At 41.4% G+C, this 23,222-nt stretch overlaps 1 protein-coding gene and 1 long non-coding RNA gene across 2 annotated transcripts in view; both read right to left on the reverse strand.

Moving 5' to 3' along the window:
- LOC114266517 (dicer-like protein 4) overlaps positions 1–23,222 on the reverse strand; it is a 130,284-nt gene that overhangs the window by 64,430 nt on the left and 42,632 nt on the right. The window lies entirely within an intron of this gene.
- LOC145824700 (uncharacterized) lies at positions 20,176–21,329 on the reverse strand. The gene is made up of 2 exons (XR_014366662.1): positions 21,245–21,329; positions 20,176–20,205 (listed from the first exon to the last, which is right to left on the reverse strand). It is a non-coding gene; the product is annotated as an uncharacterized LOC145824700 (long non-coding RNA).

Here is a 23,222-nt window from a genome sequence, read left to right on the forward strand (position 1 = left end):
ACCTCACCTACTCCACTAAACATAACCCACTCCACCACTACCACCTCCACTTCACCTACTCCTTACCTACTACACACTCACCCTCTTCTATATATAGGAATCATGAATCATTGTAATAAAAAATAACATACAAGCAATCAATAATACAATTCTCTATTTCTCTTTATACATTAAATTTCTACAATGACCATACCCGCTTATGTTGGATTTATTTGATGAATAAAAAATCTGACGTGAAAAATTTATTCACAAATTTTTACAATATGATTGAAAACCAATTTCAAACCAAAATTGGTATTTTACATTCTGATAATGGAACAGAATATTTCAATGAGCAGTTGGGTGAGTTTTTGGAAAAAAAAGGGATTTTTCATCAATCTACATGTCAGGATACCCCTCAACAAAATGGCATTGCAGAACGAAAAAATAAACATCTACTTGAAGTAGCACGTGCTATAATGTTTTACATGCATGTTCCTAAATATTTATGGGGTGAAGCAATTTTAACAGCCTCTTATTTGATAAACAGGATGCCTACAAAGGTGTTAACATACAAAACACCTTTCGATTGTCTAAAATTTTTTTTTCCTGACACGAGGTTGTTTTCTGATTTACCCGCCAAAGTTTTTGGATGTACTGCCTATGTTCATGTTCCCAGTCAATTTCGTTCAAAACTTGACCCCCGTGCTATAAAATGTGTTTTTTTGGGTTATTCCTCAAACAAAAAGGGGTATAAGTGTTTCGATCCTCAAACTAAGAAACTTCATGTGAGTATGGATGTGTCATTTGTGGAAACAAAATCCTATTTCCCCAACACTTCTCTTCAGGGGGAGACAAGTGGAGTAGAAGACCATTTTTGGGATATTTCTATCCCGCTCCCCAATGTCATTTATCCTACACAAAAACCACATCTGTCTGATAATGATCACTTAGGAGAACCAAGTTCTATGGTGCCTAGTCAAGAAGATTCTTGTTTAGGGGGAGAAGTACTACAAAATGATCTAAATCCTGAGCTTCAGGTTTATACTAGGAAACGATTTCATCTGAGGAATAATGACCCGAATGTCCATCCTAATGACCCGAATGTCCACCCGAGTTCTGGCATCGAAATTTTAGGTAATCCTATTCCTTCTATTTCCGACCTTGATGTTCCTATAGCAATTAGGAAAGGTGTCCGAAATTGCATTAAACATCCTATTGCAAATTACCTCTCCTATCAAAGACTGTCTAAAAACCATAGAGCTTTCACATCTAGGATTTCACACTTGTTTGTTCCAAGGAATATACAGGAAGCATTGGATGATCCGAATTGGAAATTAGCAGTCATGGAGGAGATGAATGCTTTAAGGAGAAGTGGTACTTGGGAGATAGTTGATCTACCCAAAGACAAGAAAACAGTTGGGTGTAAATGGGTGTTTACGATAAAATGTAACGCAGATGGAAGTGTTGAGAGATACAAGGCGAGACTGGTGGCTAAAGGCTTCACTCAAACTTATGGGATCGACTATCAGGAGACGTTTGCTCCTGTTGCTAAAATAAATTCCATCAGAGTACTGTTATCTCTTGCAGTAAATTCAGATTGGCCTCTACATCAACTTAACATTAAAAATGCATTTCTCAATGGTGATCTTGAAGAGGAGGTGTTCATGAGCCTACCGCCAGGATTTGAGCAGAGACTTGGAAGCGACAGAGTATGCAGATTGAACAAGTCATTATACGGACTCAAACAATCACCAAGAGCGTGGTTTGAACGCTTTGGGAAGGCAGTTATCAGTTGTGGCTTCTCGCAGAGTCAAGCAGATCACACAATATTTTATAAACATTCAAAAAACAGTAAAATTGCAATTTTGATTGTTTATGTTGATGACATCATTTTAACTGGTAATGATGAAGCAGAGTTAGCAGCCCTCAAAGAGAAACTCGCAAAAGAATTTCACATTAAGGATCTGGGAGCCCTCAAGTATTTCCTCGGAATGGAATTTACAAGATCCAAGGAAGGTATATTCGTTAATCAGAGAAAATATGTTCTTGATCTCCTTGGAGAAACAGGTATGCTTGGTTGTAAGATGGTGGAGACTCCGATCGAGCCTAACTTGAAGTTACAAACTGCTAAGGCTGAAGAAGTCAAAGAGAGGGAACAATATCAGCGACTTGTCAGGAAATTGATTTACTTGTCTCATACGCGGCCTGATATTGCCTTTGCAGTCAGCATGGTAAGTCAGTTCATGCACTCACCAGGGGCAGAGCATTTTGAGGCCGTTTATAAGATCTTAAGATATTTGAAAGGAACTCCAGGGAGAGGCTTACTGTTCAAGAAACATGGACATCTTCAAGTTGAAGTATACACAGATGCAGACTGGGCAGGAAGTGTTACAGACAGGAGATCAACATCCGGATACTGCTCCTTTGTAGGTGGGAACCTAGTTACATGGCGGAGTAAAAAACAGAATGTGGTAGCTAGAAGTAGTGCAGAAGTAGAGTTCAGAGCTGTTGCCCATGGAATCTATGAAGTAATGTGGATTAAAAGAATTCTTGAAGAATTAAAGCTTTCTCACCCGACACCTATGAAGGTCTATTGTGACAACAAAGCAGCTATATCTATAGCTCATAATCCAGTTCTACATGATCGCACAAAACATATAGAAGTGGATAAACATTTCATCAAGGAGAAAATCAATGCTGGCATAATCTGTATGACCTACCTTCCAACAGGTGAACAATTAGCTGATGTGCTAACGAAGGGACTACACAAGAAGCAATTTGATAAGCTGACTAGCAAGCTGGCTATGGAAGATATTTTCAAACCAGCTTGAGGGGGTGTGCTGGAAATTTGTGTTAATGCATATAATAAGGTAGTGGCATGTATATAATATGATAGTGGTGTTGGTGGTAGATAGTGGCATGTATAGAATATGATAGTGGTGTTGGTGGTAGATAGTGGCATGTATAGAATATGATAGTTGTGTTGGTGGTAGATAGTGGCATGTATATAATATGATAGTGGTAGATAGTGGTAATATATAATATGTAAGTGGCATATAATGGGTTGTAGAAATTTAATGTATAAAGAGAAAAAGAGAATTGTATTATTGATTGATGTTTGTAATTGTTGAATTATTGAATGCTACAATGATTCCTATATATAGAAGAGTAGGTGGTAGTAGGTGGTAGATGGAGTAGGTAAAGTGGAGGTGGTAGGTGGAGTAGGTGAAGTGGAGGTGGTAGTGGTGTAGTGGGTTTAGTGGAGTAGGTGAGGTGGTAGTGGTGTAGTGGGTTAGGTTTAGTGGGTGAAGTAGGTGATAGGTTTTAACAGCCCCCCGCAAACTCAAGGGGGATAGGAACTAACCAACTTGAGTTTGGAGAGAGTAACAAAACAAGAAAATACATAAAAAATAAAAGAGGATAGGAGACACTGTATGGTCGTGTCAGACCGTTGTAGAAGACCGATGTAGAAGACACTGGCTCGTGTCGGACCGATGTAGAAGACAGTTTATGGGGTCATGTCGGACCGTTGTAGAAGACACTGTTGTGACAGTTTACAGAGTCTTGCTGGACCCTTGTAGAAACTAACCGGAATCAATGTCGGGACAGTTTACAGAGTCTTGTCGGACCCATAAAGGAGCTAACCGGAATCAATGTCGGGACAGTTTACAGAGTCTTGTCGGACCCATAAAGGAGCTAACCGGAATCAATGTCGGGACAGTTTACAGAGTCTTGTCGGACCTATGAAGGAGCTAACCGGAATCAATGTCGGGACAGTTTACAGAGTCTTGTCGGACCCTTAAAAAGTCGCACCCTCAAAAGGTGTGCCCAATCTATCAAAAGGCGTGCCATCAAAAAGGCGTGCCCAATCCATAAAAAGTCGTGCCATCAAAAGGCGAGCCCAAGTCATAAAAAGGTGTGCCGGATATGATGGCGAGGCACGTGAGTGCCTTGGCTGGCGCGCCCGTTTGTCGTCTGGCGTCAAGTGGCGCGCGATACGCGTGGCTGCCTCGGCTATTTAACCAAGGTTGATGCTGAGGCTGAGGCAGACAAAAAACTTCTGAAAATCCTCTGAAAAAACTCTTCCTTTGCTGAGAGAGAAACTCGGTAATACTCTGTAACCAACCCGTCTCTAAAACACTCAGCAACATGGCCTCTTCTTCCCGCCCAGCTACCCAGAACATGGCCTCCTCTTCCCGTGGTCTGCTCACGCTCTTTCCAGAACTGAACGAGTCCACAAGAGAAATAACTGGTGCGGTGGCCAGTGAACCTCAACCAAACACCTCTGGTTTTGCTCCGTTGAACTTTCCGATGCGGTCGGTGGAGCAAAAAATGGCGGTGCAAACTGATATTGAGGCCAATCAGTATACTCTGAAGTCATGTGTGGAAACCATGACTGCGGTCACAAACTTGTCGCACCGGCTGCAGAGTAGGACAAATGAGGTGCAACAGTTAAACTCCCAGCTGGCTCTGCTCCAACGCATGTATAAGGATGCGCGAGCAGAGATAAGTGTGCTAAAGACAGAAAACAAGGAGCTGAAGCGGAAGGCCACCGTGATGTTCAGATTTGGAGGTCCGCCATATGCTGCAGTGGAGGAGTATGGGGGAGTGAACGTGCTGGGCGGCGTGGAAAACACGGAGACAGCACCGGCAAGGGCCGCTCAGGACGGAGGCAAGAAGAAGAGACCGGCGGCAGAGTAGAGAAGAAAAATCCCGCCTGTGGATGTGGTTGTTTGGGTTTGTTGTTGTTGTTGTTTTTTTTTTTTTTTTTTTTTTTTTTTTTTTTTTGGTGTAAAATTATGATCAGGGCGAAATCCCGATAGAAATAAAATGAGTGTATTGTGCAAATCCGAATGGCTTGAAGGTACAAGACTGAGCAGAAAAATTAGATGGAATGAATTTTTTTTTTTTTTTTTTTAATTTTTTTATTTTTAATAATAAAAAATTGAGGTTCAAGGCAAAGTTGGGCTGTGGAAAGAAGAAAAAGAAAAAGTAGCACCCACGTGAGTTCCATCCAATTTTTTATATATATAAGATAAAAAAAAGGTTTGGACGGTGGAAAAATATTTTAAAATAGAAAAAATTATATAATATAGTTATCTCTTTGAAACTATATGTTGGTGTTGATCAAAAAAGTGGGACAAATTACCAATACCGCCAATCTTGTAGACATCCTGAAGTGGGAGACGAAGAGGCTTGTCTGATGGCCTCTTGGGCTCTGTAATCATGTCGAGGGCATCAAGAAGGGTTGGGCCCTTGTACCATGTTACCGGTGTAGAAGACACTGTATGAGTGTGTATATAGACTGTCCAAAAGATATACATGGATATAGATATCGAGCCCTCAAAAGTCGTGCCCTATTTTGTGGCTTGGAATAGCAGGGGATTGAAACCAGACGCAAGGAAGGCCGGTGTCGCGACGGAGCTTTGGCAAAGGGACATCGACGTGCAAGCGGTGGTGGTCTCCGGCGACTGAACAGTAGTGCACTCAGAAAGGAAATTTCAAGGTATGTGTAGAAAAATTTTAGCAGATTAGGTTGAGGTCCGGCGGACGGCCAAGGCGAGGTTGCCGCCCGCCGGTGAAGCGAAAAATACTAAGTGCTTAACCTTGCTCTGATACCATGTAGAAATTTAATGTATAAAGAGAAAAAGAGAATTGTATTATTGATTGATGTTTGTAATTGTTGAATTATTGAATGCTACAATGATTCCTATATATAGAAGAGTAGGTGGTAGATGGAGTAGGTAAAGTGGAGGTGGTAGGTGGAGTAGGTGAAGTGGAGGTGGTAGTGGTGTAGTGGGTTTAGTGGAGTAGGTGAGGTGGTAGTGGTGTAGTGGGTTAGGTTTAGTGGGTGAAGTAGGTGATAGGTTTTAACATGGGTTATAATGATGTTTGTAATATCTCCTATATAAGGAGTGTCATTTGGTCTTGTAAAATAAGAAGTTTTGAATATAACAGAAATATATTCCTTCTTCCTCATATTTTCGGAGTTCTTCTTCCTCATATTTTCTAAGTTATTCAAAACCAATTTACGGCCTTAAAAGGCCTTTTCCACAACCATTTCCATTCTGAATACAGACCTTTGTTTGTTTCTCTTCCCTTAGTGTGGGATCTCTCCCGTCAGCTCAACCCTCGACGTCTCGGTCTTCATATGTGTCAGCTAGAATAGTGCAATGCAAAGTATTGGAGGTCTATATCTAGCATATCTTTTGAAAATCCACTCATCAGCAAAAGTGCTAAAATAGACCAATCATGAGACATAGAGTTGCCACCTAATCTTTTATGGGGAAACTAGGAAACCCTAACTCCTACCAATATAGGCCACTACCCATTACAACCAAAGGATCCGGTCCGGGAGTTTAGGTATGAGGGGGGAAGGTCATGAATTGAGCATCCCTGCTCACCCAATCATGAGACATAGAGTTGCCAGCTAATCTTTTATGGGGAAACTAGGAAACCCTAACTCTTACCAATATAGGCCACTACCCATTACAACCAAAGGATCCGGTCCGGGAGTTTAGGTATGAGGGGGGAAGGTCATGAATTGAGCATCCCTGCTCACCCAATCAAATACCAGCCTCAACTAATTCTTGATATGAGATTCATTAATACAATATGATCATATAACCCAATTATTGATGTTAACTTTACTACGCGGAGCAATCAAGTATAGACCAAATCGCCTACTTCGAAATATTCTAATCTCTCACATTTCGAAAAGAGTTTTTAACAAGAATCTCGTAAAAAAGGAGAGATAACTCGCACATGAGGAGATCGGAACCACCATAATTTAGGCAATAAAGTCTCCATACAATGAGCAATCATAGAGATATATCACATAAGCACAAAGCCTCATGGAAGTATGCTGGATATAGTAAATAAGTAAAAAACACACACAGGATGCAAAAAAAAAAGAAAAAAGAAAAAGCTCACCTAGTACTCCTCCATGCCATGCCATGCCATGAGCATAATGGGTTAAAAGTCTATGCATGATTCTAGATGCGTTAACCTAAGGGATGATATGCAATGGAATGGAAAGTGTAACGCTCCAAATTTCTATCCCAAATGATAATACAACAATCATGGCTCTTTCAAGGAAAATCGAATATAAATCTTCAAACTTTCATTATATAATACAATAGTTCTTCATGCAATAATACATTAATCTAACAACAAGTAAATAAACAAATAAATATCCCCAAGAGTTTACAAGTTACCAAGCCTTGAGCCTGGTTACACAAAACGGTTATTCAAACCCACACACATACAACCCTTGGCTTACACACAGAGTTACAGCAAAATGAGAGTCTCGTACTCTCAACACATATTTCCTCGCCTTTAGTTAGGCGGCATCACCACATCTTTTCCTGCACAAAAATCTCGCAGGGTGAGCATAAAGCCCAGTAGGAAATCCTTAGCAAAGTATATATATTTTATACAAGTCTCAAGAGATGAAATGCACATGCCATGCTATGCCCTTTCGAAAGAAAATCACATCTTCATCTTTGAAAACCATCATGCTCAATGATGTCATGCAATTTCAATTCTTCAAAACTTAACAATTCATTTCAAGAGCGGTAAATACGACTCTGGTAATCCCTAGGTTGGTGTCTGCAAGTAAAGTATACAAGTACTACCAATTTGTCATTTTTACCAGCATTGACTGGAAGGCTCAACGCCTATAATCTGTCATTTTTACCAGTATTAACTGGAAGGCTCGACACCTATTCAATTTCATCTACACCACATGTCAAGACTTACTACCGTATTTACCCCAAAACCAATTCATGGAAACTTGTTTTTCAATATTCTTTTCTCAATGCAAGTTTTCAAATCAACTTTCAAAGTTTAATGTAATCAAATGAATTGATATACTAATATCACAAGATGAATATAAATACTTTTATTCCAATTCATCATCCAAGAAATAACACGATTCCCTCTTTTCAAGTATCCTCAACAATTAGTCATTTCAAGACTATTTCAACGTTTTGAACAATAATTTCTAAAATGAACAACAATTCTCATATTCTCTGAAATTCATCATTTATATAAATATAAATAAGAAATTTTCCAAACATACATTTATTTTGACACACAATAAATATAACAATATTATTCATGGATTTTCAGTCTCTTTTAAAAAAATCCACAATTTTTAGGTTTTCTCACCGAAACTATACAACTCAAATCTTTTGAACAAAGACTTTCCAAAAATCATCTTTTCTTCAATCAACGAAGATCAAAACCCATAAGATCATTTTAAAAGAACAAGAGACAAACCCACTTTCAAAATTGCTCAACTTCTTAAATCAACAATGAATTTTCAAAGCAATGGAAGGATGATTTCGAAAATCATCTAGATCTTGCAAAAATATATATATATAACTCTAAGAAAATCCCTACCTCAAGTTTTGAAGAAGAAATGAGATGAAACTCCCAAAATCAACGGTGTCAAAACTCGATCTTCACCGCATACAACGAACCCTCGAGAAGTTAGTCAACTTTGATGAAGAACCTATGGCATAACTCTAATGGATCTTGAGAAATTAAGGTTTTGATCCAATTTGGCGTAGGAAAATGTAGAAGGAAGGGAGAGGAAAGGGTTTTTAGAGTAAGAGAGAGACCTAACAAGAGTGAGATACACTCAGCCTAAAGAGAAGAAAAGACCAAAATTTCGGACTCACCCACCACCGCACGTGCGGTGCTTCTCTTGCACTTGCACTCCCGCACCTGCATTTATTGTAGTAGCCAAACAAGCCCTCCCCTGTTTTCTACATGTGCAGCTCAAGCAATTTCGAATGCATTTTGTATTTTTGCTTCGGGGGCGCTGCCCTCGGACCCGCCAAGGGGCACTGCCCTCGGACCCGCCAAGGGGCACTGCCCCCTGGACCCCCGCGAGCTGACCGGGCAGTTCGATCCCCGACCTGCCCAGTCGAAGTGGCAAAACATAAAGAAGGATCGAAACCAGGATCGCTACAACCTTCCCTCCTTCAAGAATTTCGTCCTCGAATTTCAAATCAAACTACCAAAACATAGGGGTTTCTAGTGATCAAAGCCACGCTATTTCATTTTCAAATCACAATACTAACTCTCAACCAAATTCCACCATTTCCACCCTGGTTATCTCATTAACAACAACCTCCCAAATACGCATAAACATGAAATTTCCTAAAAAGTAATGGTAACTCTCAACAACCTTATACTTAAAACGCCGCACATATCAACATGTGGTTAACAACTTTAAATACGTTTCCCCCAACACTAGGGAATATTATAAAGAAAAGCAACTTAAGCATTTTCAAACAAATCCGGATATTTGGAGCGGACTTCCGCCTCCCGTTCCCATGTCGCTTCTTCAACCCCATGGTGTCTCCACAACACATTTACCAATGGTATAATTTTGCCCAGTAGCACTTGCTCCCGGGTATCTAATATTTGAACCGGTCGTTCCTCCTAAAAGGCATCCTCATCTACCTCCAAGTCAACCCAATCAAGAACATGAGAAGGGTCGGGTTCATACTTCCTAAGCATAGATACATGAAATACGTTGTGAACTCCCAAAAGTTGTGGCGGTAAAGCTAACCGATATGCCACTTCTCCAATTCGCTCTAAGATCTCAAAAGGCCCAATGAACCTTGGAAATAATTTGCCACTCTTACCAAATCTCATCAAACCCCGCCTTAGTGAGATTTTTAGAAACACATGGTCACCAACTTCAAAAGATAAAGGTCGTCTCCTCTTATCGGCATAACTCTTTTGTCAACTTTGGGCCGTAGCTAACCTCTTTCGAATGAGAACAACTTTCTCGGTTGTCTCTCTAACAATTTCCGAACCCAGTAACGGTGCATCACTCGCTTTGGCCCAACAAACCGGTGACCTACGAGGTCGGCCATACAAGGCCTTAGATGATGCCATCCCAATACTAGCTTGGTAACTATTGTTGTAAGCAAACTCAATCAATGGTAAGTGCCTTTCCCAAGGCCCCTTAAAATCAAGAACATAAGCTGTAAGCATGTCCTTCAAAATCTGAATGGTACATTCTGACTGTCCATCGGTTTGAGGATGATAAGCGATGCTAATAGTCAACTTAGTTCCCAACGCCTCTTGAAGACTTTACCATAACTAGGCAGTAAAACGAGGATCCCTATCTGACACAACAGTCACAGGGACTTCATGACGTCGAACTATCTCTCTAATGTACAACTCTGCCAAGCGTTCAACTAAGTTGCTGGTGCACATCGGAATGAAATGTGTAGACTTAGTCAACCTATCAACAATCACCCAAACGACATCATTGCCTCGTTGTGTTCTAGGAAGCCCAACTACAAAATCCATGGTAACACGCTCCCATTTCCACTTGGCTATCGGTAAGGGTTGTAACAAACCCGCTGGTCTTTGGTGTTCGGCCTTCACTTGTTGACAAGTAAAGCACTTCGATACAAATAAAGCGATATTCCGTTTCATACCCCTCTACCAAAACTAACGACTAAGATCATGATACATTTTAGTGCCTCTCAGGTGTACCGCAAGGCGTGAGTGATGGAACTCCCGAAGTACTTCCTCTCTACAAGATTCTTGAACAAACAAATGGTCTACGTAACGTACACTTAGATCCGAGTGAACGTTCAAACCTTTCTCTTTCTTCCCATTGGAAATCTTAACATAGATTGATTCCACATCACGGTCTCCTCGTTGTGCCTCTATGACCTTACTAACCAAGGTAGGTTGAGCATTCAAAGTAAACAAGGTAGCATTCTCTCCGGACTCACCCAAGTGCAAATCAAACTTGCCAATAACATCTAACATATCTCATTCCCGAATGGCTACACTTGCCAAACTACTCACAAATTTTTGACTCAAAGCATCGACCACCACATTGGCCTTTCCCGAATGATAGTGTAACTCCAAGTCATAATCCTCCATAAATTCCATCCACCTCCGTTGTCGTAAATTTAAGTCTTTTTGAGAAAACAAACGCTTTAGACTCTTATGATCGGAGAAAACCTCAAACTTCTCACCATACAAGTAATGCCTTCAAATTTTCAAAGCAAAAATCACCGTTGCTAATTCTAGATCATGGGTGGGGTAATTTTTCTCATGAGTTTTCAATTGTCGTGAACCGTAAGCCACAACTTTTCCCTCTTGCATCAAGACACAACCAAGTCCATCCTCGGACGCATCACAATAGACAGTGTAATTCAAACTGTTAGCATATTATATTAAGTGTTAGCATATTATATTAGCCGAAAGGCACACTAGGGTCTGTCTGTAATCACTGTAATCATTTTATGCACTCAGGGATCATCTTGTAATTGCATTTCTTGTAAACCCTAATCTTCTTTTATAAATAAGGGGTGATATTCTATCATTCCCCAAGCTGGTTACCCAAGCTTCATGGTATCAGAGCTACACCTCTAGGGTTAGGATTCAAAAACGTACCTAGTTGGATCATCGGCTGGGTTGATCTCCTCCAGCCGTCCTCTGTATCGTCTTCGTCTTCGTCCCTCAGCCCGTCGATCTCCTCCAGCCGTCATCGCCCTCGTCTGCTTCGTCTGCTCGTCTGCTTCGCCTCAGCCCGTCGATCTCCTCCAGCCGTCATCGCCCTCGCCTACTTCGTCTGCTCGTCAGCTTCGCCTCAGCCCGTCGATCTCCTCCAGCCGTCATCGCCCTCGTCGTCCTCATCTCCCTCGTCTTCGTCACTCTGGTATCTCATATATAAATATATATATATATATATATGCTGATATATATAAATATAACCTGATATAGATATTTATATATGTATAAATACATGTATATATAAATAAATCAATATATATATATAAAAAAAAAAATGGTTTCTTAATTTTTGTTATGTCTTTATAGTAGTCATTGTGCCTGTTATCTCACTACCACCTTCCGGGTTTGTGATTGTCACTAGTTTTGTTGCGGGTTCGGTAGTATTGTATCCATGACAGATTCCACCAGTGTGTCCCCTTCTTCTCAAACACCAAAGAGTGAGAGTCCCATTCTACCTACTACCATGACTGAGAACCCCAACCCTAGTCTGAAAATCACCACCTCTCTATTTAATGGTCAAAACTACCTAGCATGGTCTCAAAGTTTGACTTTGTTTTTGAAAAGCAGAGGGAAGATGGGGTATGTTAATGGCAGGATACAGGCACCTAGTACCACTGACTCAGGTTATGACCAATGGGAGATTACCAACTCTTTGATTATGAGTTGGCTTATCCATTCGATGGTTCCAGAACTTGGTGAGGGCTACTTGTCTATGGAGACCGCCCAGGACGTTTGGGAGGCTGTGGCTATTACCTATTCCCGCAAAGGAAATTTTTCACAGGCATTTGAGTTGCGCCGCTCTATTGAGAGCTCACTTCAGGGGGAGCAAACTGTTCTTCAGTACTTCACTTTCCTCACCAACGGCTGGAAACGCCTTGACCACCTGGAAGACTATAAGCCCGTTTGCCCTACTGATTCTATCGGGTACAAAAAGTTCATCGCACGGGAACGGGTCTTTAAATTTTTGGCCGGCCTTAATGTGGAGTATGATCCAGTTAGGGGTCGAGTTCTAAGTATGGATACTCTTCCTTCACTTCAGGAGGCATTTGCCTATGTACAAAATGAGGAGAGTCGCCAGTCTGCCATGATGTCCCCTGTCTCTACTGACCGTTCCGCATTACTGTCTACTCCTCGAGATGGCCTCAGCCTGCCTCCTCCGTCTGCTAATAAGGAGTCTGTCTTCTGTGATTATTGCAAGAAGCCGCGGCATACTCGTGAGACGTGTTGGAAGCTTCATGGGACTCCATCCGGGGGTCGAGGTGATCGGTCTGGTTCTCGAGGAGGTCGGTCAGGCCAATCTAGAGGACGTGGTTCCTATTCCCGGGCTCATCAGTCTAGTGCCGTTGATACCCTTGAGTCTAATTCTACTTCTGTTACCCAAACTTCTGATACTGAGCTGGAGGATGCTTTGCGCCAATTGTTGGACCACCGATCTTCTACTGCTCTCAGTACCGCTTCCTCGTCCTTTGCCCGCTCAGGTAACTTAGCATCTTCTCCTTGTGCTTTCCTGTGTCATACATCCTTGCCTTGGATTATTGATTCTGGTGCCTCAGATCATATGTCTGGCTCCTCTGATCTTTTCTCTGTCTATAAGCCCTCTTCAGGTCAGGACAAAGTTAGGATTGCCGATGGTACTGTTTCTTCCATTTCTGGAAAAGGTTTAGTCCAAGTCAATCCTACCATACATCTATCTTTTGTTCTCCATGTTCCCAAGTTTTCTGTTAATCTGTTATCCTTAAGTCGTCTTACCCAAGATTTGAATTGTAGTGTGACGTTTTTTCCTGATCATTGTCTTTTTCAGGACCTTGTCACGGGGAGGACGATTGGCAGTGGTAGTGCAGAAAATGGTCTCTACTTTCTAGATCAACCGGACAAACTTGCTTATTCTTCCACCACGTCTTCTACTACCCCCGCTGATTTATGGCTGTGGCATCGGCGTCTTGGGCATCCCTTATTTCATTTACTTAAGCATTTATTTCCTTCTAGTTTCGCAAATCATCATGTGTCTGACTTTCTTTGTGAGTCTTGTCAACTTGGAAAACAACAGAGCTTCTTTTGCTCCCAGTTTGAATAAAAGTTTCGTTCTTTTTTCATTAATACATTCTGATGTTTAGGGTCCCTCTCGTGTTCTGTCTGTGAAAGGTCATCGCTGGTTTGTTACATTTATTGATGATTTTTCTCGTGCTACTTGGGTGTATCTCATGAAAGATAAGAGTGAGGTTTTCTCTGTGTTTCGCACTTTTCATAAGATGATTTGTACTCAGTTTGGGGCCACTATCAAAATATTTCGTTCTGATAATGGCGGGGAATACATAGCTTCTGGGTTAGGACAATATTTCTCTGCTCATGGCATTATCCATCAGACCTCTTGCACCAATACCCCTCAACAAAATGGGGTGGCCGAACGCAAGAATCGGCACCTTCTTGACATGGCTCGGTGCATGTGTTTTTTTATGAATGTACCTCGGCCCTATTGGGGCGACGCTGTTCTCACCGCTGCCTATCTTATTAATCGTCTCCCTACCCAGGTATTGGACAAACAGGCTCCGCTTCACGTCCTCCTTGGTTCTCCGTCCTTGTTTTCTATTCCTCCCAAAATATTTGGTTGTGTCTGTTTTGTCCATAATCACTCTCCCTCTCGTGGTAAGTTGGACCCTCGCACCCTCAAGTGTGTTTTCCTTGGTTACTCTCCTACTCAAAAGGGGTATAAATGTTACCACCCTTCTTCTCGTAAGTGGTTTGTGTCCATGGATGTCACTTTCTTTGAATCCCAGTCCTATTTCTTGTCCTCTCCGGTGTCACCGTCCTCATTTCCGGGGGAGCCTTGGTGTGAAGTGAGTCCTGTGCCTTCTATGGTGGAACCAGTTGTTCTTGCACCACCCTCTACTACTGTGCTTCCTATGGTGGAACCAGTTGTTCTTGAACCCCCCTCTTCTACTGGGACTATAGAACCCACTGTCACCAAGAATACGGACGGGCATGTTTATGTCCGGGACATAGACAGAAAACAAGTTAACTGGATACACGGGACCGTTTCTACTACCCCACTGCCATCTCCTGCTTCTGATGAGAGTCGAGGTAACTTTGAATCTCTCGAGTCCATTGATCTTGATGTTCCTATTGCCAAGAGGAAGGGTGTGAGATCTTGTACTCAACATCCTATCTCACAGTTTGTATCATACTCTCATTTGTCATCCTCATATAGAGCGTTTGTGTCCAATATTTCCTCTGTTAGCATTCCTAACCATTTTCAGGATGCTCTTGCTACCTCTGAATGGAAACTAGCCATGATTGAGGAAATGAAAGCACTTAGGAAGAATGGCACTTAGGAATTGACTGAGTTACCTCCGGGCAAACGACCTGTGGGATGTAAATGGGTATATACTGTGAAACACAAAGCAGATGGGTCTATTGAGCGTTACAAGGCAAGACTTGTGGCAAAAGGGTTTACTCAGACATATGGCATTGATTATCAGGAGACCTTCGCACCCGTGGCTAAAATGAATTCAGTCAGAATACTTCTTTCTCTAGCAGCTAATCTAGATTGGCCGCTTTATCAGTTTGATGTCAAGAATGCTTTTCTCCATGGTGACCTCGAAGAAGAAGTATATATGGACATTCCTCCGGGTTTTGAGGATCATCAAACAGAAGGCAAAGTATGCAAACTTCGGAAGTCATTATATGGTCTCAAACAGTCTCCAAGGGCTTGGTTTGAGAGATTCACTCAGGCTATGATTAAATATGGCTTCAAACAAAGTCAGGAAGATCACACATTGTTTGTGAAACATTCCTCACACAGTAAGACTACAGCACTTATTGTTTATGTAGATGACATAGTTCTTACAGGCAATGATAGTGGGGCAATACCTCTGTTGAAGAAATATTTAGCTAAAGAGTTTGAAATCAAAGACTTGGGCAGCTTGAAGTATTTTCTGGGAATTGAAGTTGCTCGCTCTAAGGATGGGATATTTATTTCACAGAGAAAATATGTGCTTGACCTGTTGAAGGAAACTGGGATGCTTGGCTGCAAGGCATGTGCCATCCCCCTGGAACCCAATCAGAAATTAGGGGATGATGAAGGAGGAGAAGTTGTGGATAGGGGGAGCTATCAACGATTAGTGGGTAAGCTCATTTACCTATCTCACTCCCGTCCTGATATTGCTGTTGCTGTCAGTATAGTTAGTCAGTTTATGCATGCTCCTCATCAGATTCACCTTGAGGCTGTCATGAGAATCTTAAGGTATTTGAAGTCTGCTCCTGGTAAGGGTCTGTATTTTTCAAAGTATGATCATCTTCGTGTAGAAGCCTATACAGATGCTGACTGGGCAGGGTCAGTAACTGATAGGAGATCAACTTCAGGGTATTGCACATTTGTTGGCGGCAACCTAGTTACTTGGAGGAGTAAGAAACAGAATGTGGTTGCCAGGTCAAGCGCAGAAGCTGAGTTTAGAGCTATGGCACAAGGTGTGTGTGAACTTTTATGGATCAAATTATTGTTGCGTGATCTAGGTATTGATCAGACGGACACCATGCGGTTATACTGTGATAATAAGGCCGCCATCAACATCGCTCACAATCCAGTTCAACATGACAGGACAAAACATGTTGAGATTGATCGCCACTTCATTAAGGAGAAACTCACTAGTGGTATCATTTGTACTCCCTTTGTCCAGTCTGGTGAACAACTTGCTGACATTCTCACCAAGGGAATTGGGAATAAACCATTTCATGACATCGTAGGCAAGCTGGGCATGAGAGATATCTTCGCACCAGCTTGAGGGGGAGTGTTAGCATATTATATTAAGTGTTAGCATATTATATTAGTCGAAAGGCACACTAGGGTCTGTCTGTAATCACAGTAATCATTTTATGCACTCAGGGATAGCACTCAGGGATCATCTTGTAATTGCATTTCTTGTAAACCCTAATCTTCTTTTATAAATAGGGGGTGATATTCTATCATTCCCCAAGCTGGTTACCCAAGCTTCACAAACCTCTTTCCAGAATTATCAAAACCGGTGCGGTAGTCAATCTAGTCTTAAGTTCTTGGAATGACTTTTCACACGCCTCACTCCATACAAATTTGATACCCTTTCTAGTCAACCTAGTCAAAGGTGCAGCTACTTTAGAAAAGTCCCTTACAAAACGTCGGTAATACCCCACTAATCCCAAGAAACTTCGGATTTCAAAAACATTCTTAGGTTGTTCCCAATCCTGTACGGCATCTATCTTTGAGGAATCCACAATTACTCACTCTCTAGACACTACATGCCTCAAAAACTTCACCTCAATTAACCAAAACTCGCATTTCTCAAATTTGGCATACAATTGGTGCTTACTAAGTAGACCTAGAACTACCCGCAAGTGAGTCTCGTGTTTCTCCTTAGAAGTTGAATAAATTAATATGTCGTCCACAAAGACGACCACAAAACGGTCCAAGTATTCCCAAAAACTTCTGTTCATCAAATCCATAAAGGAAGCCGGTGCATTGGTCAACCCAAAAGGTATTACAAGGAATTCATAGTGGCCATAATGAGCACAAAAGGCCGTCTTCTGAATGTCCTCCTCCCGGACTCTCAACTGATGGTCCCCGACCTCAAATCTATTTTTGAGAAGCAACGAGACCCTCTAAGTTGGTCAAACAAATCATCTATTCTAGGTAGAGGATACTTGTTCTTAATTGTAACTCTATTCAACTTGCGATAATCAATACACAACTGTAGTGACGCATCCTTCTTCTTCGTAAAGAGAGTCGACGCTCCCCAAGGCGATGTACTAGGACAAATGCAGCCCTTGTCTAAAAGTTCTTGGAGTTGAATCTTCAACTCATGCAATTCAGCGGGTGCAAATCTATACAGTAACATGGAAATCGGTGCCGTGCCAGGCACTAATTCAATGGAGAACTCGATCTCCCGGTGAGGTGGTAAACTAGTAAGATCTTCTGGAAAGACGATCGGGTATTCACAAACTACCCTTTGTAACTCAACACGAGCCCCGTCACTCTCACTATCCAAGAGAGTTGCAAGAAGGCCACTAAGCTTGCTCCTACTACGAGGGTCAACAACTAGCGACAAGGCTCTATCAACTCGGTTCCCTAGAAAATAGAAACGATCACCACCCGAAGTGCACACTGTAACTCTCTGACGGTAACAATCAATCACAGCTTGATAAGAACATAACCAGTCCATGCCTAAAATGACATCAAAACTTGACATATCTAGCAACACAAAAGCAAACGGAAGTCGACGCCCGACAACTTCTATTTCACAATCATGACAACCTCGGTCTAAATCAACTGTACCTCCAACAGGTAACTCTACTCTTAGTAGAGGCACTAACCGTGCTACCTCTAACCCCAATGTAGAAGCAAATGCAGTAGATATAAATGAATGAGACGCACCCGTGTCTATTAATACATTAGCCAAAGAATTACACACAACAAAAATACCTCTCACAACTGAGGATTCTGGCAACTGCTCTGGCACGGTAACAGCATACACATGCCCCTGTGGCCCCTGATTAACTTGCTTCCCTCTCAGAGCATAGGCCTATTGTACTGACTGAGCCGAAGTGGCTCCCTGATTAACTCGCGAAGCTTGGACTGATTGAACTTGCTGGTGGCTCTGAGTCTGCCTCGACCCTGATGCGCCAGATGCGCCTCCCAACTGTGGGAAAGTTCTCTTCATATGCCTTGGCTGACCACACTGATAACAATTAAATCCTTGACCTTTACTCTGAGACTGAGACTGACTTTGAGATTGGTTAGGTGGTGGTAACATTAACTGCCCTCCTCCCTTCTGTGGGCATGAGAAGGATTTGTGACCAGGTTGGCCACACTTGAAACATGAGAAGCTACTCGATGCACCTTTTCTCGGACCCGTACTAGGCAAAGGAAAAGTGGATCTAGACTGCTGTGGCTGAGACTGGGATGGATAGGTGTTCCTGCTCTTCTTGTTCTGCCTATAGTCTCCTTGAGACTCTTAGCCCCTAAACCTCGAACTCCGAAGCCTCTCCTCCTCGGCTTGTATGGAAATTTCTACGTGTTGTCGTCTCCACAAGACGGTCATATTCCTGAATCATATTTCCAACAAGCTTGAACATAATTTTTGTTTTCAATTTCTTTTCAAATTCAATGCAACGGCACTTTTCCGTTGCCACCAACGGTGCTGCAAATCTGAACATAATTTTTGTTTTCAATTTCTTTTCAAATTCAATGCAACGGCGCTTTTCCGTTGCCACCAACGGTGCTGCAAATCTGGACAAACTAGAGAAGACCGCCTCAAACTCAGCCACGGGCATGTCGAGTTGTTTGAGGTCTTTAAACTTTTGCCTCAATCTCTCCGTAGCAGTGAGAGGTATGTACTTATCTTGGAAAGCAACCGCAAAGGCTTCCCATGTCGGCTCCACTCTACCCTTGGCATATTTCCACCATTGACCCGCATCTCCCTTGAGGCAGTAACTCGCTAAAGTCACTCTTAGTTCACTATCTTCGATGTGAAGCATCTCAAATGTCTTCACAGTTTGTTCGAGCCACTCATCCGCTTTCTTGGGCTCAGGGCCACCATGGAACTCATCCGGTTTGGCCCGCAAAAACTCTCTAGGAAGGAAACTCGCCCTTGACTCCGCGGTGTTCTCTCGGGCTTGATTCTCCATCCTCAACAAGTTCATAGACTCTCTTAAAGCCCCTGCCATTTCTCGAGCTAGGGCCCCCATTGCGATTTGACCCGCTTATCCCACCTGTTCGGCCACATTAGCTTGGCCTGCTTGCTTGGCTATATTAGCTTGGCCGAACCCTTCTTCTTGCACCGAAACCCTATGGACCAGTACCTCATGCACACCTCGGCGAGCCCTACCACGCCTCCTGCCTCTACCACCACGGGTTTGACCTCTTCCTGACATCCTATAAATGACAATAGAATTAATTTAGCACACTAACCCACACGTGCCCGCAACTTGCCTTATACGTTTGATCAAAATAATTCTGTATATTCCTCTACCATATAACAATTAAATTTCACCCCACATAAGCACTTAGTCATGTAAACACATACGGATTATACTCTTATAATGAGATTCGTCCCACGAAAAACCAAGAATTCTTAGTATAATGAGTATTGATCAAGTACCCTTCTAATAAGACCTCAAGGAATTTAACAGGCACAAACAACATCCCAAAAGTCTAATCTCATACCCATTTAGTCACATAAGCATATGTTATCACATAGTCACAAAATGCATAACACTTCCTAAGTATGCTAGATGAACCCATTGTGGTTAAACAACCACTTCCCACGAGCTCCAAGTATTCAAACCCGGTAGCTCTGGTACCGAGTTGTAACGCCCCAAATTTCTAGCCCAAATGATAATACAACAATCATGGCTCTTTCGAGGAAAATCGAATGTAAATCTCCAAACTTACATTACATAATACAATAGTTCTTCATGCAACAATACATTAATCCAACAACAAGTACATAAACAAATAAATACCCCCAAGAGTTTACAAGTTTCCAAGACTTGAGCCTGGTTACACAAAACGGTTATTCAAACCCACACACATACAACCCTTGGCTTACACATAGAGTCACAGCAAAATGAGAGTCTCGTACTCTCAACACACATTTCCTCGCCTTTAGTTAGGCGGCATCACCACATTTTTTCCTACACAAAAATCCCGCAGGGTGAGCATAAAGCCCAGTAGGAAATCTTTAACAAAGTATATACATTTTATACAAGTCTCAAGAGATGAAATACACATGCCATGCTATGCCTTTTTGAAAGAAAATCATATCTTCATCTTTGAAAACCATCATGCTCAATGATGTCATGCAATTTCAATTCTTCAAAACTTAACAATTCATCTCAAGAGCGGTAAATACGACTCTGGTAATCCCTAGGTTGGTGTCTGCAAGTAGACTATACAAGTACTACCAATTTGTCATTTTTACCAGAATTGACTAGAAGGCTCAACACCTATAATTTGTCATCTTTACTAGTATTAACTGGAAGGCTCGACACTTATTCAATTTCATCTACACCACCTGTCAAGACTTACCACCGTATTTATCCCAAAACCAATTCATGGAAACTTGTTTCTCAACATTCTTTTCTCAATGCAAGTTTTCAAATCAACTTTCAAAATTTAATGTAATCAAATGAATTGATATGCTAATATCACAAGATGAATATAAATACTTTTATTCCAATTCATCATCCAAGGAATAACACGATTCCCTCTTCTCAAGTATCCTCAACAATTAGTTATTTCAAGACTATTTCAACGTTTTGAACAATAATTTCTAAAATGAACAACAATTCTCATATTCTCTGAAATTCATCATTTATATAAATATAAATAAGAAATTTTTCAAACATCCATTTATTTTGACACACAAAATAAATATAACAATATTATTCATGGATTTTCAGTCTCTTTTAAAAAAATCCACAATTTCTAGGTTTTCTCACCAAAACTATACAACTCAAATCTTTTGAACAAAGACTTTCCAAAAATCATCTTTTCTTCAATCAACGAAGATCAAAACCCATAAGATCATTTTAAAAGAACAAGAGATAAACCCACTTTCAAAATCGCTCAACTTCTTGAATCAGCAATCAATTTTCAAAGCTATCGAAGGATAATTTTGAAAATCATCTAGATTTTGCAAAAATATATATATAACTCTAAGAAAATCCCTACCTCAAGTTTTGAAGAAGAAATGAGATGAAACCTCCAAAATCAACGGTGTCGAAACTCGATCTTTACCGCACACAACGAAGCCCTCAAGAAGTTAGCCAACTTTGATGAAGAATCTATGGTAGAACTCTAATGGATTTTAAGAAATCAAGGTTTTGATCCAATTTGGCGTAGGAAAATGTAGAGAGAAGGGAGAGGAAAGGGTTTTTAGAGAGAGAGAGAGAGACCTAACAAGAGTGAGATACACTCAGCCTAAAGAGAAGAAAAGACCAAAATTTTGGACTCCCTACCACCACACGTGCGGCGCTTCTCCTGCACTTGCACTCCCGCACCTGCATTTATTGCAATAGCCAAACAAGCCCTCCTCTGTTTTCCGTATGTGCGGCTCAAGCAATTTCGAATGCATTTTGTATTTTTGTTTCGGGGGTGCAGCCCCTCGACCACGCTAGGGCGCTGCCCTCGGACCCGCCAAGGGGTGCTACCCCCTCGACCCCCGCGAGCTGACCGGGCAGCTCAATCCCCGACCTGCCCAGTCGAAGTGGCAAAACATGAAAGAATGATCAAAATCGGGATTGCTATGATATGCAAAGGAATGGAAAGGATACTCACCGAGTACTCTAGCTAAATGCAACAGAAAAGAAATAATTAGAAAATATGCATGATCCTAGATGCAAAAATGCAAGCCACACACATGAAATGAATCCTAGTAGCCTGGTTGCTACTAAATACGACATGTGAATCATCAAAGAAGTGCACACCACGTAATGACAGCAATATCTACTAAAACACGATAATTCGGGCTTAGATGCATGATCCTAATCTAATCATGTGAATGTCATGAAATCAACATAGGATCTAAATAGAGCAGATAAAGCTAAACTAAGAGAGAGAGTAAGGAGAAGGAGAAAAGAAGGCAATCCCAACACATGACAATTATTATATCATCCAAAATAACTACTACGTGAACTCTGATGAGAATAGGGAGGTTCTATCCCTTATATTCACGGAGATAAGTATGAACTACTCAAGTCCATGGGAAAGAGATTTGAGAGGGTAGATCCAACTTATTCTCATGAAGGAAACCGTTCCTAGGTTTCTTAGGCCAACAAAACTAACAAAAACAACAGAATGAAGGAAACTCTAATGAGAATAAGGAGATTTTACCCCTCAAACACAAGGAAAAGGTCATAAACTACCCAAATCTATGAAAAAGAGTGATGAGAGGGGATATTCATCCTATTCTCATAGAGAAAATCGTGCCCGGGCTTCTAGAGCAATGAAAACATGAAAAACAAAGGAGACTCTAATGAGAATGAGAAGATTCTACCCCTCAAACACATGGAAAAGGGTATAAACTACCCAAATCCATGAAAAAGTGTGATGAGAGTGGAGATTCATTCTATTCTCATATGGGAAACTGTGCCTAGGCTTCTAGAGCAATGAAAACAACAAAAACATCAAAAACAAAGGAGACTCTGATGAGAATAAGGAGATTCTATCCCTCAAACACATGGAAAACGGTACAACCTACCCAAATCCATGAAAAAGAGTGACGGGATAAGAGATTCATCCCATTCTAAGAAAACAAGAAAAACAGTTTGGACTTCGCCAGAGTCTCTATACAAGCCCTAAATCACTACAAGAAGGGGTAGAGAGAGAGAGAGAGAGAGAGAGAGAGAGAGAGAATCTAACTAACTAATCAACAACCCCAACAATAATTCCAGAAGCATTTGGGTAGAGAAAGTGATAGAAAAGAAAAGAAAATGCAATAGAAGTAGGGATTACCTCTGAATCTCATAGAGGTAGGGCCTAAGCTAGTTCCAAACTCTAGTCCAAGCTCCTTCAAGTCGATGATCAACTCTTGCTCTTAAGTCTTCAAGCCAAGAGGTAAAGGAGCTCCATAGAATTGAGAGAGTAATTGCTTTAGAGTTCAAAAATGGCCAGTCCTCAACCCCTCCACAAGGGAGTGATTATGTAGGCT

Source organism: Camellia sinensis, chromosome 4, assembly GCF_055761805.1.
Source record: "Camellia sinensis isolate YWXY chromosome 4, ASM5576180v1, whole genome shotgun sequence".
Classification (NCBI taxonomy): Eukaryota; Viridiplantae; Streptophyta; class Magnoliopsida; order Ericales; family Theaceae; genus Camellia; species Camellia sinensis.